Consider the following 5925-nt stretch of genomic DNA (forward strand, 5'->3'; position numbering starts at 1 on the left):
AAAGACACCACACATTCTCATTATTGCGGTGATCCTTTTTATTGGACACGGTGGATCGTTTTGTTATTAAGATATTGTTGTTGGTATTCTTTTTCAAGTGGTCGTGAAAAATCGCTTTTCTCTTCAACTACCGGACCAATTTAAAATTCTCTGTGGTAAAAGATTGTTGTTATCGCTAGAAAGCTATTGCTTTTATTCATTTCATAAATTTCTTTGGGCTCTATGGACCTTTCCCCGACCTTTGACCTTTATTGTTTTGATTTTGGTCGCTCAGACAAACATTGCAAATATTCAGGCTTGTGTAGGGCGATAGAGTGGTACGTTGCTCGCTTTAAATGCCTTCGAATGGCATTTCACTGGTGATGGCGGTATTTTCGTGCTTCTAGAGATATGAGATATTGTCAAGTGATCTATTATTAACGTTATTCCGCCTTCACATTGCCGTTACCGTACCTAACTTAGTTCCAAAAGCTTCATTAACATACAAAAAATGGAATCACTCAGAGATGACTTTTCTTTGACTTGGTTCTCCAAGAACTTTTCTTTCCACCAGCTGGAGAAGGATATAAAAAAATTTCATTGAAAGGTGATATTTAAACTTATATGGTTGAAGAATGTCAGAGGACTGTGAGACCTGTGTGACTACCGGTACCGTATCCCATGGTTCATAGACTAATAGATAGCGTCCAAGTTAGGACTAAAGTGGTGGGTTTAGTATAGAAATGCAGGGGCAGTTTAAAAAGTCCTTTTTGCACAAACTACGGTACATCAATCTGTAATTATGAACAGATGAATATTTTTTTCAGATATGTTCATGGTGGTTCAATCGTCAATCTTGGTTCATAGTCACCAAGTCTCTGATGCAATTTGTACATGCTAGGCACGGTGAGGGCACTTAAGTTTATGCCGTATCATAGAAACACAGATTTATTAGCTCAGTAAGATGGGTGCAAATTATCGAAAGATTAGATTCAACAGATTTATTGAGGTATTATGATCGATTACATACCACATAAAATTACAAGACCAATAATGTTATAGTGGTAAACATGGTTTGAAAATTGTTACATATTCATCAGGACTACTGGTGCTTGTTGCCATATCGTTGGACTAACCAAGACTATACAACACATGAAATTGAAGGATAAAAGATTTTATGCCAAGCCAAGCATGTACAAGCCTTCCCCAGCATTGGTAACAACCTATATGGAGGGAACAAAATAGATCCAACAGTTTTGTCGTCTGTAGTTGGTGCTAAGCCCACAAAGTTAGATCGAGCCAGAGTTCCAATCATACCGGTTCAACCAAAAACAGTCGGGTATCTGATAGGTTTCGCAATATGGTTTATTCATTCAGTGTAGAAATAAAATATAACAGATTATAAAAAATATATGATGAAGGAACAACCAAGAAAAAATATCCAAGAAAATTACTACAAATTATACAGTTTTCCAAATATTGTGTTGTATAGGATAAAAATACACACCAGATATATGCTTTTAGGCACAACAAACTAAAACCATGGAAGCAATGGAACGTCAAAATAATAGAATTAAATTCATTCCACAATTCCATTCACAGACATAATGCATCACAAAGATTTTACTGCTGAGTTGTTTTATTAAAGCTGCCTGGTTTCATCTCCTGATAATATGGGAGAATTGCACTCACTGAGCACTACCTCATTGTTATATAGTCAGCCCATAGTCAGATGGGCAAACACCCACCACTTGGGTAGGTTCTAAAATTATCAGGTGATTATGAACAAGTTGTAATTTATATGACAGTCATAAATGCAAAACAACCTAACCAAATAAGGATATTTATCACACACCACAGTTATTACCAAGTGCAGGGCCAACTTCTGGTATCAGAAGCAGCTTCGTGTGACTTTGCAGTCCGCATAAAAATGATATTGCAATCACCAGGGTCACACCGGACATGGCTTGCATGCGAAGCATCCTCCATAAAGTAAAATCATTTTATCACCAATAGATTGTGAAAAATTCTGCATGAAGTCCCAAGTCTTCAATATTAATTTTCCTTCTTTATTTATCATTTTTACAGTTAGCAAATATGAAACCAATGCTGGAAGAAGTGTGTTATCTCATTGTGAATTACGTTAAAAGTGTTGCCTGATTCTGAATCTTGTTAATTCTTTCGTGCCCTTTTATTATTATTATTTCGTTTTCTTGTAGGTAGCCGCCTACTTTTTGAAATCTATTTTAAGTTATGCTCGACTTCCAGTTTTCTCTGCATTTTGTTTGTATGTTGACTTTTTGTGTTGTTTTATGCCAGAGAACCAAAATAAAATGATGACGATGCTTGCTTACATTTTTCTGCTGTCTGACAAAGCACTGTCATTTTCATTAGCGACACTTGAGGTAGTTTCAACTAAAGAGTCTGGGGGCAGATCTGGTTGGATCCCTGACAATCCTTTCTCACTTTCGTCAGATTCGCATGTCTCTATATCAAATGAAGTATCTGGTGACAGATCCTGTTAAATTATGATATAAGTAATCCTTACCTCACTATTTGATGGTGCTTTGGGCGACAAGAATCTGATATAGGGTCAGGGTATCCATCAGTTGGTCCATCGCCTCCATGAAAATGCATTATGGAACGCATTGCTTGTATGAAAATTTATTTCATATAAAAATCAACATACTGAATATATCATAGGTATCGAAAACAATATTTATGTTGGCCTACCTTGGTACACACGTAGGTATTTCTGGTGATTTTTCCTAGGTTGAATCGACTGTGAGGCCTGTTGCATTCCTTTATCCACCTCATTGCTTTTTGGTGGTCAATAGGCTATGTGGCTTCGGAAAAGGCACAAGTGTTACTCCATTTGAACGTCAGGGGTACCGTACAGGTTGCCAGACCGACAAATACCATATGCACCGTTTAAACATAGTTAGGCTAGTCTACGAAAATAATTCACTAATAGATTCTGTTTAATAAAAATGCAACATTGTATCGAAGGCGAATTCTTCCGTACTGACATACGGTAGGCTACCGGTACCGGTACCCTTGATTGCATCAGTACCGGGACCGGTATGACTGTCTACTATTTTTTGGTTCGAAATAGCAGTTGGTTGACCTGTACGGTACCTTAACTGAGAGTTTATTTCATTTTGTCAAACCAAGAAAACAATTTATGCACACATAAACAAATATCAAAAAAATAGTTTTTGGTATATGACTAGGGTACATCCTTTTAGTATAGATTGCGTGAACGTGATTTGCAACAAGTAACATACAGTATTACAGCTTTCTAATTCTCGCATCCCTATAGAGAAAACAAAAAGGAACAAAGATCTGTCTAAACCGCCAGCAACCTGCGCGGAACGCGTCCAAAGTTGTCTGAGCGACTTTTCAGCGGAGAATGTTTGTTTACATCTGCTCGCTTGTGATTGGTTGAGAATACGGATGTTTTGATGTCGGGAAAGGTCCATGGGATGGACCTTTCCCCGAGCATCGACTTCCTTGTTTACATCGTGACATTGGCCAATCAGCAAGATGCAAAAAGTGACGTAACAATGCCCCCTTTTCGCATTCGCTCAGACACTTTTCTCACTCAGACAGATTTTCAAGCGTGGATGTAAACATTACCTCGTTTTCACGATTTTGAACTCTATTCGTTAGTTTTCAGTTGTGTTTAGGAAACTTAAATATAAATCAGATAATTCAATGATCACACTGTCTTCCTAGGAGCTTTAATTTAATTGCAGTAATAAAAATTAGTGTAAAAATAGCTGTGATAGCCTAGCCTGAAATTCTTTACCGGTACTTTTAAAAAACAGATTGTTGTATGCGATGAATCATAATGATGGTTTGAAACACATACCCCATTTTACAGGCGCCAACTCGCAAAAGCACTCTTAAAATAGCCCTGAAAATTTTGCAATGGTAGGGTATAGGGAGAATTTTCCGGGGGTCAAAGGTCAGGGAAAGGTCCATTCGTTTTTAACTTAAAAGAGTTTTATGGTGACGTCATCATAATCTACTTGTTGCATTTCCGCGACCGTATGTCACCGATCCCGTGGTCAGCGAAAACGAGAGCTTTTGATAAGCTGAAGGTAGCCGGTAGGATAATAAGTTACGCTAGGCTACAGATATTGTTAAAGATTTGATATTGCAAGTGTGACTCGAATCATTCGGTATTTCGGTTCACGATGAGAATAGATGCATAAATCATCATCGCCACAGGGCCTGGAGAAGCTAGGGTATTATACCGGTACTGGTAAGTTAGGTAGCTGTACCCTTGTTCCAGAGTCGTCCAGGATGTGAATTTTGGGAACATTTTGGGGGAAATGTGATAATTGTTTTCTTTACCTGAAGCGCACGAAAATGTATTTCAAAAATATATGAAAGGTAGGCGATGGTTTATAGAAACTGGAAGCTGAGATAAATTTATTAATTTAACTATTTTTTTCTTAACTGCTTGTATTGCACGCAGATTTTGTTCGTCTTCTATGGAGTCATGGAAAATATATTTGTTGTTGTTGTTATATGTTTTATGGCGCTTATAACTTTACGGGTCTTTTGCGCCATTGATCAATTCAAATTTAAAAATACTATACTAACATATAATAAAATATTTACGAATATATAATTATACAATTGAACCAATTGCAATACGTAATTATTTCTAAACATTTCTGCCCGTAGACAAAACAAATTCGATAACAGTTTCAATAATGTCCATGTTACTAAGCACTTCTTCCAAAGTCATTTCCAGTTTAAGTTTTCTGGCTTTGCTAATGACTGGGCTCCTTTGATGATTATATCGTTGACAATGCAATAGGTAGTGGGCTACGGTCTCGGGTACGGAACACTGTTCACAAAATCCGTCAGAATGACAGCCAATTTTATGTAAATGTGCATTCAGGGCGCAATGACCACTTTGCAGTCGGAATAAAAGAACTTGATATTTACGTAACGAAGTTTCGTTTTCTAGTCGTGACATCGTGGTAGGATGAAATCTTTTATAATGGATTGCTGATTCACTATTTAAATTTTCTCCAAAATGAATATTGAAATTTAGCGTTTTGTCCTTTCACTGGCATAATGAAACAATATGACCCGATAAAGTAACGTAGAATGTGCAAATAGGTCGATTAAGCTTTTTATGCTAGAAGCAAACCATTTTAATAAATACATTTCATATTATGAAACCAGTTCACCTCTATGTTTTCTTCAGATATTTGCAGGAAATTCTGACGTAGACACCAACGTAATCAACATGTTCCCAAAACCAATCACTTGTCGATTTATCCGAGTTCACCCTCAGATTGGTATATCTACATCAATATGAGAGTCGAATTTATCAATGGAGTGTGTTATGATATGTACATCTAAGGTGATGACGTCATTTATCATCTACTTGATGACGTCGTGGTTACTTTAACATATAAATAATCTCCCATAATTAAGCCTATCTATCTTACAACTTGGTGGTATTGGGTTGTTAGACGGAACAGAATACAACAAATGGCATTAAAAACTGCTTACTCCACTAAAAACTGTCTATCTTACTAAATCTTATTAAATATACATTAAATTCAGCTACGTATTTGTATTTTGTTGCTTTAAGGATTAGGCCCTCTAATGGTGTCTCAATATATATATATATATATACAAAAAAGCGAGAAAAAATGAAAACTCACCATCTTTTTAGCAGACGCTTTAGACCTGCCGTCTCCCTCACAGAGCGTTCGTCCCAAACCGGAGAGCTCTGAATGCCATTGAAACACTCAATGAGCTCAGACCTAATTTCGGACACGCCCTGCACCACGCGTGATTGGAAGTTCCAACGTGTTGGTGCACAAGCTGGGAGACGGCGGCTACATATCTGGCGAAGGAGGTCAGAGCGCTTCGGCGAAACGGAAAAAAATGAAGAAAACCCCGAAACATTTG

General features: G+C 37.2%; 1 long non-coding RNA gene across 1 annotated transcript; it reads right to left on the bottom strand.

Moving 5' to 3' along the window:
• Positions 1 to 323: 323 nt before the first annotated feature.
• On the bottom strand, positions 324 to 2945 carry LOC144422164 (uncharacterized). Its single transcript, XR_013475169.1, has 2 exons — positions 2713 to 2945; positions 324 to 2497 (listed from the first exon to the last, which is right to left on the bottom strand). It is a non-coding gene; the product is annotated as an uncharacterized LOC144422164 (long non-coding RNA).
• Positions 2946 to 5925: the final 2980 nt, after the last annotated feature.

The sequence above is a fragment of the Styela clava genome, chromosome 4, assembly GCF_964204865.1.
Source record: "Styela clava chromosome 4, kaStyClav1.hap1.2, whole genome shotgun sequence".
In the NCBI taxonomy this organism is placed as follows: domain Eukaryota; kingdom Metazoa; phylum Chordata; class Ascidiacea; order Stolidobranchia; family Styelidae; genus Styela; species Styela clava.